This window comes from Bombus vancouverensis, unplaced genomic scaffold (assembly GCF_051014615.1).
Source record: "Bombus vancouverensis nearcticus unplaced genomic scaffold, iyBomVanc1_principal scaffold0029, whole genome shotgun sequence".
In the NCBI taxonomy this organism is placed as follows: domain Eukaryota; kingdom Metazoa; phylum Arthropoda; class Insecta; order Hymenoptera; family Apidae; genus Bombus; species Bombus vancouverensis.
Genome location: NW_027468920.1, coordinates 931,933 through 947,056, shown reverse-complemented (window position 1 = coordinate 947,056; position 15,124 = coordinate 931,933). Strand labels below are relative to the sequence as shown.

At 36.7% G+C, this 15,124-nt stretch overlaps 1 long non-coding RNA gene across 1 annotated transcript; it reads left to right on the top strand.

Moving 5' to 3' along the window:
- The first annotated feature begins 505 nt into the window (after nt 1–505).
- On the top strand, nt 506–6,250 carry LOC143304279 (uncharacterized). The gene is made up of 2 exons (XR_013061013.1): nt 506–4,390; nt 4,460–6,250. It is a non-coding gene; the product is annotated as an uncharacterized LOC143304279 (long non-coding RNA).
- The last annotated feature ends 8,874 nt before the right edge of the window (nt 6,251–15,124 follow it).

Below are 15,124 nucleotides of genomic sequence, written 5' to 3'. Positions count from 1 at the left end.
CGAAACTTCTGTTTTCTTAGAAAAAATGTTTGAAATTTCATTAATTCCTAGATTGATTTTATTTATACTTTAAGGTCAGATATGACATCAAATAATGTCAATACTAATATCTAGTTATTTGTCAATTTATAGCATCTGAAAAACAAGATATCTTCGAGACAGCGTGGGTTTTCTTTCCAACTTTCTTAACTTTCGTTACATATACATATATGTCGAGTAAGCGTTAGGTTTAGAGGCGTGTAACGAATCTTTATTCGGACTAGCCATCGTTGTTGTACAATAGAGATTATATTTACTGGTATAAATATTGATTTTTACAAAGTTTGATAAATAACCGTGGTGATTAGACACTCGAGATATTAAAGACAATGTTCTTAGGTTCAATAACGAATCCACGGTCAACCGGGTAACTCTTTGTTAAACGTAGAATATATTTTGAAGCACAAAGTAACGTTTGCTGTGACGCTTGGTATAATACTGCACGTAAAGACGATGTGCCAACTCTCCAAGGTGATCGCAAGAATAAAAGACTGATGGAAATTTTCCTCTCCTTACGATCGCGTTTGTTCGTTGCATATTGGCCGGGGATATCAACAAAATTCCAGCCGCCGTTGCTAGGCAGACCCGCGTAGAGCCGACATTGCTCCTGCCCGGGGTTTGATTGTTAATACAACATGTGTCCCACAATATTGTTCTCTGTTAGGCAAGAACGTTCATCGCGTCACCGTGGCTACGTTCGGCGACCAGTTGTGTCACCTCGAGGCCAAGCCAGTGTCACAAATCTCGGCCAAACATAATCGGATTTGTGAAGGATTGGTCGATGAATGGTTGAGTGAAATAACGAGAGCGAAATATTGCTGTCTCAGTCCGTCAAATATATTGTAGTATCGTGGAAATTAAGATATAAATTTTTTCCTGATTACTTACAATTTATTAATAATGAATTGAATATACAGGTATTAATTGGACAGAGAACGATGTTTGTTTAACTGAAACTAAATGCGATGCTCGTATCTATCTCAAATAACTTTACAGTTACTTGGCAACTCTCGTCACAACGAATCTAACACGCACACTCTCTCTCTCTCTCTCTCTCTCTCTCTCCCTCCCTCCCTCCCTCTTTAGCAACTCTGACAACTCGATCAATTCTCTCAACTCTACTCTCCGACGTCTCGATCAACTCTGACTCTCGCAATCCACTCACTTTTCAACTCGCATACTCTGACCTCTCGTTGTTTATTGTTTTTCTCACATCACTGTAAGAACTACGTGACTTTAGTCACATAAGCGCTCTTAAATGTAAACGAACCACAGAAAGACGACGTACACGGTTTTTTCTAATTTCAACCGACCTCTAATTCAAATTACTTTACGATAATACAATATTGTGAGTAAATAAATAAATAAATAACTAAATTATTTACAGCCTAATTCGCGAATCGTTGGTACAAATACAAGTCGCGGAATAAATACTCGATAAATACTCGGAGAAACTCTGCAGATACACTTCGATACTCGTTTATACTCGTTGATGCTCTTCGATACTGTTCGATACTCTCTCGCTCGCGATCGCGTCCGTTTATTTATACTGGTCGGGAAAGAACCGGAAAATTCGAATTCGTCTACGTTTGACGGTTGCATGTAGCGGCGACGTTATTTTGCCCGGAGTTTATTTGTTCTTACATTACTTGTAACCTAACGGTCTTGATACTCCGAGGCAAAACAACAACAGGATTTGAATTGTCCTCTGACTCGTGTGCCGCTACAGATTGAATCATAACAACTACCTCTAAGTTTTATTATTTAAGTATAGCTATAATAAATAATTTAGACTAAAGTATTGGGGATCTTCCCAAAAATTCCAAAAGAAAGGCCCCGATGTTCTTTCATCTCCGACATATACGAGGTAGTTGGTAACTGGTGGTACAAGCTTAAAGGTGGTGATTCTACGCGAAAAAAGGAGTCGAAAATGTAGAATAAAAATTTTCTTTTTTAATTTTTTTTTTAATTTTTCCATCGAGACAACGATCTACAGTGAGATTCGTTATAACGAGACGTGATAAAGTGCACGCGTACCGAGCGAAAATTCAAAGTCGATTTTCTCGAAAACAAAGCCTCAAACGAAAAATTTTTATTCTATTTTTCGACTTCTTTTTTCGCGTAGAATCACCCCCTTCCCGCTTGTACAATGATTTTAATATCGAAAATAGCGATTATTATACTGCGAATATTTATATGAATACGTTATGTTAGAATATATGAAACATAAGGTCCTGTGAAATACGGTCAACAAACGATAAACAATTTTACACGAAGAAAAACAAGAAAAATATAAAGAATAACAGGCTTTGTTTTCAAGAAAATTGATCTTGGAAATATGTTTGAAACATGTAAATTCGGTTAGTTACCGACTAGGCAGACGGAAGTTACTTTACATGCAAAAATAAGTGAAAAATGGGAATAAAATCTGTTCACTGTTCGACACGTATCTAATTTTGCAACCTTCGATAGGCGATTCTTGTAGATTTTTGCAAGCTACACTCGAATTTGTAAACCGTTTTTTCTTTATAACTCACAATTTTCGAAAAAATCAATTTTGAAGAGAATTGCAAATTTTCAACTTTGGAAATATTTTACGTTATTATAGTAGCAGCTATTGAGTTAGGGTTGAGACGAAAAAATTCTGTGGACTCTCCCGAATAAAATGATACGTATTGTTATTGCATTGTGAACATTTAAACAAGTCTAAATAATAATTAGAGCGAAAAGGTATCTCAAACGCAACATTTCTTCTTACATTTCTTAGTTTATTGAAAAAGCTAAAGGTCTAGGAGAAAACCTAATCACAATACGCGATGCAACAAATATTTCTGCTAAGGCAAGCATCATCTACCGCATTTCATTGTCATTAGCACCTCGAGTATCTAATTACCACGATTACTTGTCAAATTCTGTAATAATCATATTTGTACTAGTAAATATCTTCTCTATTGCATAACAACAATGTCTAATCCAGGTGAAGATTCGTTACACGCTCCTGACCCTAATCATGAATCTGCATTGTACTGCACATAAAAATTAATTCAACGATTCCGCATGACTAGATTGAGCTAAATTTTTATGTATTCAAGAATGTAAAACACACATGAAATATATTCAAAGCGTACGTAATGTAGATATTTTTGCATATTTTGTTATATTTAAGCATAAATTAATATTTCAAAACATAAGGAAAGCTAATAATAAGTGAGTTATCGTGCGCCAATATATTTCATAACAAAATAACTCTGATTCATAGATACTTGTTGACACGTTTTCAAACTCTCCTGCTAGTTATATTTTTCTCGCCTTTATACATCTTTTAACACTTGTATTAATTACCACATATACTGCTGCGAATAATTATAAACTCAACCCTATTTTCAGTTTTTTTATGATACTGAAACAAAAATTGAAAGAATCGTTTGTATAATTTCGTATTACAATATAAAACAAAACTGAAGATAGAACAAACAAAAATTGTTTCCTTTCGAACTCTGGAAAAACTTAAATTTCCTCTTAAAATTGTGTTCTTGGCTGTGAAACAATTCAATGATAATTTTGTTATCCTTTTATTTAATATTTAGTGGATTTTCCTTTATTTTTTATTGCTTCTATCAATCTGTGAGGTACACTATACACTGATTTATTAAAAAAACAGGAGAGATATTATCCAAAGAAATTATTGCCTTTTTTTAGAATTTAATGTATATATTAATTTATAAGTTAATATATGTATTAAAGAATGATATTGTCGCACTCAAATGGAGAGATTCGTGAGATTTATCAACAAAGCTCACTCCCATCATGGTACCAAGTACAAGAAATATTCGTTGCTGCTTTTACGAGGCAACAGTCATCTGGAAGATTGAAACTACTAGCTGCTCTTGCATACAATAAAGTATAGCGGATCAAATGTTTTCTTATGCCACTACAATTAGAAAAGGGCTCAAACGATACTGGAAACTTGACATTCAGTTTCTTCTGGGAATTACAGAAAAACGCTTTAATAGTTTACAAGATTACGATAAAGAAGAATACAAATAGAAAATTTAGGGAATTATTAGTTATGAAAATATTAGGGCTGATTGATAATGTAATGAAATCTTCTGTTTAACGTAGATATCATAATATTGTCATCCAAAAAAGTGCTTCTGGACTGTTGAGGTTATCTGATAGAGGAACGCGTGGATAAATTTCTAATAGAAATATATATTGAAGTAAGCTTAAGTACAGGTATAGTATATGCTGATCCAGATGATGAATTTAGCAGTGTTACATTACAATAGAATATAATAGGGAGCACGTTGATACATTGACAGCAATGGGCGTTACCAAAACATTAATCTTGGTATGTAACTCTAGTTGTAAGTTACAAGAAACAGCAATAAAAATCTACTTATAGCTCTTTTGTTTCTAGACCTTGTGACCCAAAAACAACATTTATATTCAAGGACACAATAATATGGACCTCTCCTTTTCGTTAACTTTTTTGCTTCACTAAGTTCTATTTTCACAGTAACAGCTGTATCCAGGTCACGAGTATGCAGAAGAAAAAGAAGTAGAGTTTTTCTAGAAGTAAATACTTCATCATAGACAAAACATTACATTGTAAATAATTTTTAAATAAGCCGTGTTTCTATATTACTTTTATAACAGTTTAATAGTCTTATTATTGTTGAGGATTGTGGATCTTAGTTGCCGAAATAAGCATATAGCAACACTCACATTACACATAGAAATGATATTAAAATAGTTTCATATTTATTTAATATGTGATTTACAAGATATTCGTAGATACACACTAAACGTGTCTCAGCACTCTTTTTGTCTCACAATCATTTTCTCCGTTCTTTTGTTCTACGAGACGCTGCGCACGCACATACTTCACACACACTCATACTCACATATATGTGTTAAGGAAATTCGAGGATTTGGAAATACAAATAATTGACTATATTTCACACACAACAGCTATACATCTATATTACACTCTGAAGAACGTCTTGCACGCACGCTTGTCGCCAACCGACTATCCTAGATTCTTCTAACATCTGGCAACAGTCTTTTGTCTCCACTAAGACCTTGACGCCCTCTGACCCTTACACACACACTCTCATGTACAGTGTAAATGTATCACTTCCCGAACAGTAAGAAACAAGAAATTCTGATAGTGAAATAAATAAAAAAACAGAAAAAGATAAAACAGATAATAGGAAACTACAACGGAACAAAGAAAACTCAAGAAAGTAGACAGTTACAACTAAAATGGCAGAGGAAAGAAACACAAGAGGAAAATTAGAAAAACACATCATAAACAGCAAAATGGCAACAAAAGACAAAGAATAGATAACAACAAGTATAAACAAAGGAAATATAATTGTGAACACAGGGAATAAAGGCATGAAATTTGAAATCCTGAAAAAGATAGATATGTTTAGGGAAATGAGAAATTTTTTTTTTTTTTTTATTTATTTGTTGAAATTACAATCAATTCTCGCGTTGAGAAGAAATGAGAAATATGAAAGACAAATTAAAGGAGATAAGAAAGGCAAATAATATATTTAGTTACACCTAATACAAGATGTTAAGCTAGAGAAAAATAACAGGAGATAAGGAAATAAAATGGATAGAAAAAAGAAGAAAACTTGAAACTACAAGATAAGATAGATGAACTCGAAGGGATGACGATAAATTAAAAGTGATAAATGAAGCGGAATATATTCAAGAGATAAAAACAAAACACCATTAAAAGCTGTAACAGTTATACTTTCAGACCAGAAGAATAAGATGAGAGTATAAGTAAATGAAAAGATATGGAACATTTAAGGACATTAGATATAGCATTGCAAAGAAAGGACAAGATCATACATGATCTATCACAAACGCTATCATACTTTGAGAAAAATATATTTTTTATCTTTCTTAAAATCCTTTTTAAGAAGGAAAAATGATTTGAAACAAGAACAAAAGAAACTTTCAATCATTTTTCTTGCCTTAAATCGCAGTGTAAAAATAAAGATGAAAATTTGGGGAAATTAGGATTACATCAACATGGATTTTAGCAACAGGTTTGGAACCATGCAGGATCTTAATCCTACTACAGAATTTATCATCAATACTTTTGCGACATAAATTCCTGAAGATGGATTTCTAATATCTTCATTGGAATTTTGTAAATTTCTACCAGAATAAAATATCCAAAATTAAAGCTAGTGGTTTGTTGAATGACTTGACATATCTCATAGCTGTGTATCCTTATATTCTAGAATGAAGCTGATAAAAAATAAACAGTGTTCAATGTTATAGCGGATTGTAAAGACAATACAATGAACGAGCATACCTTGTTGTCGCGAATTGAAACGTTGCTCGTCACTGTGTGTGTCTGATTTGACGTGCAAGACATTTCCTTGCGGAAGTTGACCCTCTAGTTGTTGGCGCGAGGTTCGCCGCTAACGCTTGCTGCGATGCTGATGATGATGATGTGATCATGTGGCACTGTATGATTTACTGCTGTATCTCTGTTCACTTGATCGTCCAATACTCGTGATCCGGCTCGAAGGACCAAATGTTACGACCGTTCGCGTAGAGACGCGATCGCGAGGGAAACGTGTGAGCGGGAGACGTAAATTTTTGCTACGATTATGATAATCGACCCCGCGAATTAGTCGTTCCCCTGTTTCGTTTAGAATAACAGAGATAGTTCAAATGATTTTAACTTTGAATTAACACGGTTAATATAAACGTGTATATTTAACGATATTTAAAGTTATAATGAATACGTCACAAATGATTTAACGATGATACAATTAGTTTGTTACAGTAATTTGACCCGATTTTATGATATTTCTCGATGTATTCGTTAGACTAAGCGACTTTGATTTTATTCGTCTGAACCTTTCGATGCATTCCGTTTGAATCCTCATTTGCCATTGACTGCCCTTCCATTTTGTCCTTTGTCTTCTCTGAGATACGACCCCCACTACGCTCGGATCACGCCACCGTTCGCGCCTATGATCACGTATACCAGCTTCTTTATGCGGATAAAATAACGCACCGAAGGCGAATAGATGTTTCTGGAACTCGCTGCTTGACGACAACTATGCGTTTATCGCTACTTTGTGTATATCTCGACGGTCATGTAAGACGATCTGTTTGCGACGGTTAGGAACACGGCCTATAGTAAGCCTTGGGGCGTAATAAATGGAGAGAATAGAATAATCTTCTTTCTCTGTGGGATGTTAGAGACTGATGTGTACAAATCGAAACCGCTGAGGAGAATATCGAAAGGCGAGTGTCACAAATAAGTGAAGAGATATTATTAAGCGTCTTTAAAAACATGTTACGAAGAAATAATAAATGTACTGAATATCAAGGCGGGCATATTTAACAATATTTGTAATTATTTTTATGCATATTAATTGTAAGTTATCGATCCTTATCAGTAGCACGAAATTACACAATTAACAATTATCGAGATCGTCAAACTTTAAAACGACGAAATTTTCGGCTCTCTCGTTACGTACCGAAAGAACTGAGTTACAGTTAAAGGTACGCGAAATTACATTAGAGAAATTAATGCAACGTGTTACGCCATGCGGCTTACCATAGATCATATTCTTAACTGTCGATCGCGGCACTATAATGTCGCAGACGGATCGTCGCGGCTGCCCGGCAAACAAACATTGTAGTGGCAAGCGCATGGTTCATTAAGCAGGGCGACCTCCAGAAACGTCGATTCGTGGCCGTTATTTTACCTCGCGTAAAAGAATGTGGCGTGATCCGAACGTAGTGGGGGTCGCCTTCCAGAAAAAACGGAAAAAATCGAAAGGCGTGCAGAACTTTTCGAGAAGCCGAACCGTCAACACATCTCTTATATTGCGCATTTCTTATCAAGCAAAACGCAGTTACATTTCTTTTTGTTGTTCTCTTTATGTCTTCCTAGTTGATAATTTGTTAAAATAAACGTTAATTTATTTGTGTTAATTCTGTGGAATTCATTGAACTACCCTTATTATCCTAATCGAAATAAGGGAATCGATCAGTTCGTGGCGTCGATTATTTAATCGTAACGGGAACTTACAACTCTCGTTGACGTGCTATCTCGCGATCGCGTCTCTCCGCGAACGATCGAAACACAACGTTCAAACGACAATTGATAGTCCTGACGAAATAAACGTCGCTCAGAGAGTCGAAAATTTGTCTCGTCAAATTTTAAGCGGATACGAGTTATCCCCACTACTTCGCGGAACTGATCACTGCAAGTAGTTTCCGGTGTTTTCTTTGTCTGCTCCAGCGATAACGCAATTACTCATAAATTGCCAAAATAAGAAAAACGAAGTTTTCATATTTTTTATTTCATTGTTATAAAACGATTTAATTGGATTTTCGAGAATCTCACGATCAAAATGATATTGGACGATAGCTAAACTCTGGAAATGCGCAACGTTCGGTCAACTGCACAGAAGACCATGCCTAAGTCCGACACAATTCTTTGAAGTTACAATGAATGTTGATACTAAATCCGTCGTTTAGAGATACCTTGGCTTCTTATGACACTAAGTTAAACAACTTCCGTTATTTGCTGACTAGTCCAAATGGATCCAGACACTGGTTAAATTATATTTCTTTTGACTTTATTTGTCTAGATATAAAATCTGTAAGGTATCTCGTTGTATCTCAATTGCTTCTCTTCTTTCTTATTCTTACATTCACCGTATTCACAAAACAACGATCCAAAGACAAGTAACAGCGGTCAGCTTGTGAAAAGTGCTCGTTAACAAATCTTAAATTACAACGAAACGAAATTGTTCAACACCTTAAAATTGAAAATTACCGAACTAAGTAGGAAAAGGGCCACAATGTTTGTAGAAAAACTGAATAATTGTATTATAATTCACCAATATCTGTGGCAGGCTAGCGCGATTTTCAATTTAACAAAATTACATCGTAATTATATTTCAGGTATGCATGAACCAAAATACTAATCATAAAAAGAAATTTGCTATATGTAGCGAAAAACCGTGTTACGTCGCGCGAGATAAACCGTACGCCATCATCTCGTTGTCAAACTTCGGCGCCTCTACACGAGATGTCTGAGGGAGGGAGTCTACCCACGAGCGTGGCGGACGGCGAGGCTGGTCTTACTCCGTAAAGAGGGCCGAACGGCGACATTGCTGTCGGCATATCGGCCGATTTTTCAATTTTGGACGATTTGTACGAGAAAGAAATGATCAGACCAAGCAATTCACCATACGCAATCCCTTGTTGTATTAGTGCGGAAAAAGAATAAAAAATGCATCTCTGCGTCATCTACGGGGAATTAAATAAGATCACCGTGAAAGACAATTTTCCGGTGCCTTTTACGACAAAAGAGAAGAATTAGAATTCCTAAAGTACCTACTATACAAAATAAAAGCGCAAATGAAACAAGAATTCGCAAACGCTATAAACCATTACTGGACAAATAAAATAAGAAACATCTCCAAAAACGACTCAGCCAACATGTTCCCACAAATAAATCAAATCTTCAGACCAAAAGGACAAAGCTCCAACACCTCTCAAATTGCCCCCAGAAGAAACCTCCCTCATCCAAGAAGCAGGTATAACAATACACAACACCACCAAAGACATCGAGGGTAACTTCATAATAACTAAAACAACAGAAAAACTAGACATCATCGGCACCCACTTTTCCAAAATACACACACAAAACGAACACATGGGCCGAGATCAACTAAACAGAATTATCATCGCCGAAACAAACTTAAAAATGAAATGGAACAAGACAAAACGCTAAACAAAACAGTCTGTACATTTTCAAACGAAAACACCGCAGACAACCCCAAACAACCAGATCCAGAAATAAACTACTTCACAAATTACAATCAACCAAGCACAATCTTCTCCAAACTAAACAACAAAAAATCCTCCGGCTTCGACGGCATCCCAAACGTTTTACTCAAGCGCCTACCGAACAAAATAAAATGGTACTACACAGTACTCTTCAACAATGCTCTAAACAACACATATTTCCCCAGAAAAGGGAAAAAAGCCAAATTGATAGCTATTACAAAAAAAGACAAAGACGGCTCATCGCCCGCAAACCTACGACCCATAAGTCTCCTCCCCAACATAAGCAAAGTACTTGAAATAATCATAAACAACCCCTTAACTTTCTTCTGCACAAAAAATGACATAATCGCAGAAAATCAATTTGGCTTCAGGCACAACCACTCCACAATCCACGCAATAAACAAACTTACGTCAGACATCTGCTGGGCCCTAAACGCAAAACAACGAGTAGCCGCCTGCTTAATAGACCTCGAAAAAGCTTTTGACACAGTCTGGATCCCAGATCTCATATACAAATTGATCAAGATAAACCTTCCTAAACATCTAATTAAAATAGTCTGGGACATGATCACAAGCAGAACATTCGTAATGACCGAAGGTTCAAACACATCAAGCAAAGAATTCTCCATAACAAATGGTCTGCAACAAGGTACAGTAAATTCCCCGCTACTTTTCAGTATTTACAATAGTGACTTACTAAACCTCTTTAATTTCAATACATCCACCCACAAACGCTCCATAGCCTTCGCAAATGACCTAATCATCTACGTAACAGGCCGCAAAACTAAGACAATAAAAACTGAACTGCAAGAACTTTTCGAAAAAATAAACGACTATTACCACGCGTGGAAACTAAAAATCAACACAAGCAAATGCGAAACCATACTATTCAGACCCAAGTTAAGTGAAATCGACCTAACAGAAAGAGAACACTGCCGAAAATTCCAAGTAAGAGAAAAAGCAAACAAAGGGGCACTCATACCACACAAAAACTGCTCATCCTTACGGAGTACTCTCAATAGCCTTAAGCACCCGTCATAAATCCGAGTAATTTGCTTGCTAAGGTCCTTCCGACTCAACAAATGTATTTTTCTCAATCACTTTTAGACTGTTATCTACCACGGCTTGCCAAGGGAGAGTTGGGTTTTTCCACGTACGATGCTTCCTAATAACAACTTTCTATCGAGGGCAGCTAAGACCCTTCTTAGTCCGCCAACCTTCGTTTAACCAATTAACAACGAAGCCTATTTCCCTCACTCTCTTAGCCAAAATCGTCATCAACAAATCCGATGGTCCCGTGCGCTAGACACACCCATCACTAGCTTTCCTCCGACACAGCATCGTCACTCAACTTCACTTCTTCTACACCGTTGGAAAAGTCACCTCGTTCTCTTACGACATCGGGAGAGTCAAGTCAACTAGTCAGTTTAACGCTAACGCCTAACGTGGCAGTCTAAGCATAACGCTAGAGTAGCATAATTCACGTAAACTATTTTAGTCGGTTCTCGGTACTGTCGAACATACATCTCCTCTACTAAATATATTATAGTGCTACGTCCACTAATACACTAAATCCAATTATAAGAGCCCTGCTCTAACGTACACATCTATCTTATCTTCGTGCGATAAGTGATTATCTATTTATCTATGCTCAACAGTGTAATCTAAGTGTTGAAAATATATAATTTACAATTCTGTGAATCACAGTGTTATACAAACTAAATCATCCCTATTATCTCAACGGAAATCAGGGGATCGGTCAATTCGTGGCGTCGATTGCTATAATCGTAACGGGAATTTACGACTCTCGTTGACGTCTCTCCTCGCGATTACGTCTCCCCGCGATTGGTCGAAACTACATAAAGAATGGTTTTCATCACCTAAGGGTTTCAAAATCATCTATTAAATATACATCTTTTGTACAGTTCGCACACCTGAAATTGCCTTTAGAGCTTACTAATGCCCCGCGTGTTTTTCAATGATATATTAATTTTGTATTTACCAATCTCGGTAAAAAGAATAAAGTCGTATTATATTTAGATGATATTTTAGTCGCTACAGAAACGCTTAAAGAACATATTTTGATTTTTTGAATGTTTGAAGAAATTTTTCATTTAGCTGTATAAAACGATTTACAATTCCATTTAGACAGATTTTCTTTTTTTATACCGCGAAGTTACATATCTTGGCTAACTAATTTTAATGAATCTAGTATTCGTTCCAGTCGAGACGGCATTGAATCTATCCGAGACTATCCACTGCCACGAACGGCGAAAGACGTACTGCATTTTGTGAACCCCGCAAGCTATTTTAGGTATTTTATTCCAAATTTTTCTATTTTAATGAAATCCCTATATGAATTATTAAGAAACGATGCGAATTTCCAGTTTGGCGCGAAAGAAAATACGGCCTTTACGTGTTTAAAAAGGTAAATTAGCTGATGAACCGGTTTTGATTATCTATTCCCCGATTTTAAAACAGAGTTGCATTGTGATGCCATCGCAAGTGATTTCGGCGCGGTATTAATTAAAAAACAAACGGACGGTTTCTTTCGACTTATATTTTATTTTAGTAAACGAACCACTATCGTAGAGTCAAAATATTGCAGCTTCGAGCTGGAACGTTTAGCCGTTATTCATGCCATCAATAGGTTCCATATTTATATTTATGGGATTCATTTTAAGATCGTTACCCATTACGATAGTTCGCGTCTCACGTTAAGCAAACAAACAGTCGACCCACGCATTGCGCAATGGGTGATCTTACAAAATTGAATGTGAAAATGTCACATGTTGACGCATTAAGCCATTGCTGCAGTGACCTTATCTTAGATCCAAACTCAAACAAATTGTTAAATCAGGAAATCCAACAGACAACTTTCGTTAAATACATCTGGAGTTACATCTGGGTCATAAGTTGAACTGGAAGAAACACATACAAGAAAAAACTAAACACTTACATCTAATCAGAAATTCCATGTAGCTCGTAGCAAGAAAATCTAAATCGGACATACGCAGCCTGGTCTTATGAACTACAAAAATGGGGCATGGTTGCCAAATCAAATATGAAGAAAACAGAAACCTTCCAATCAACTATACTAACATCGATACTAAGTGCACACAAAATTCTCTAAAGCATATCACGACAAAATGGACAATTACATAAACTCGCTTGCCAATAATAGTAATCCTTACTTGGGCTTTCGGTTCGGTTCGGGCCGAGGGTAACACACGGACGGAGATCTCTGTGGAAAAAGTGAAGTGTGAAGGGAAAAAGGAAAAGGAAGCATAAAGAGGCATGAAGAAGGGAAAATAAAGAGTGAGCATACAAGGAGAAGGCAAAAGAAAAGCGAAAAAGGAGACAAGAACGAGAGAAAGCTACAAATAAGAAAAACTAGAAAAGAAGAGGTTAGGAGGCTAGAAGCGCGGCAAAACAAAGTAAGGTAGGGAAACGTCAGATGGCGACAAACAGGGGAAGACCAAGGAGTACTGGTAAAGCAGTCTTCAAAAATACACTGGACAAATACAGTTCGACAGAAAAAGAGACACCAGCCAGAGAGAAAGTAATGGAGGCAGTGGTGGAAGAAATAGAGAAAATGGAAAGAGGATTCGAGGCAATGATCGAGGAAATAAAATATATATATATTGGAAAAGCAAGTGGAGGAGCTGAAGAGAGAAATGAAAGAGGAAAGGGAAAGAAGGGAAAGAAGGGAAAGAGAAACAGACAGAGAGAAAGGAGAGTGGGAATGGGAAAAGAAAGAATTATTGGGTAGAATCAGAAGAATTGGAGAGGATCAGGACAGGACAGAGAGAGAGAGGAAAGAAGAAGAAACATAGTAATCAAGGGAGTGGACTGGAACGAAGGAAGCAATGCAGAGACAGTAAAGGAGTTCATAAACGAAAAAATGAGGATAAGGGCAGAAGTAGAAAAAGCACATATGATAAAGGTGGGGTGGGGGGGGGCAAGAACACAATAATAGTGGCAACGATGAAATCAATGGAGGAAAAAATAAGGATAATGAAGGAGAAAAGCGAATGGGAAAAGGGTGTATACATGGACGATGATCTGACAAAAAAAGAAAGGGATGGGAAGCAACACATAAGAAGGGTAGCCAGAGAAAGAATGGAACAAGGCGAATATGTAAGGACAGGATACAAGAAACTAACAATAGAAAACAAATGGTACAGGTGGAACGAAAACGAAGAGAGGCTGGAGGAAGAAAGAAAGAGAGGGGAAGGAAAATGAAAAAAGAGGAACAGGAGGGGGGACTACAATGGGGATGAAAACGTGCTTCTGAAATGTAGCAGGGCTAATAAGTAAGGACAAAAGAGAAAAGTTAAAATATAGACTACCCAAAGAATTCGACTGGAAATGCAGGGCAGCAATGACAGTAAGGAAAAAAGGAAGAGCAAAGGGAAGAATAACAACGGGTATAAATAAAAACCTAAGAGAAATAGGATATAAAGGAATTAGTGATAATATAGTTGGAAGAAAAATAATATACAATTACAAGACGTATAGGATAATGATGGTTTATAATCAAGATACATAAGGGACATGGAAAAAAATAGAGGAAAGAGTAGACGGAAGAGAAGAGGAAGTGGTGATCATCAGCGGAGACTGGAACGCAAGAACGGGAGAAGAGGGAGGGTCGATAAACGAGGACGTAGGGAAAGAAAAAAACAGACGATCAAAAGACAAGACAATAAACATGGAAGGAAGAACACTGCTAAAGATAATCAATGGCAGCGATAAAGAAGGAGAGGAGCGGACCTATATATTGGCGAGAGAGGAAACTCAGTAATAGACTATGTGATTGGCAATCAGGAGGCGACAGAAGAAATAATTTACATGAAAATAGGAAAAAGAACAGAGTCAGGCCACATGCCGTTAGAAATAGAAATAGGGGGGGGGCGGACGGAATTACAAAAAAATGAGGAAAAGGAAGAAGAAGAGAAGGAGAAGAGGGAATGGACAAACAAAAGTGTGGAGAAATACTTGGACGAATGTAAAGACTGGACCTGCAGCGGAAGAACAGTAGCGGAAATGTGGACAGAAATCAACAAGAAGATAAACGAAGCAATGCAAAAGAAGAAAGTAAAGATAAGGAACAGAGAGAGAGGAAAAGAGAGTAAAAGAGAGATGAGAAGAAAGGTGACAAAGTTTATGAAAGGAAAATACAGCAGAGAAGCTCTTATGGAGGAAAAAAGGCATTCAAATAGAGGTGCAA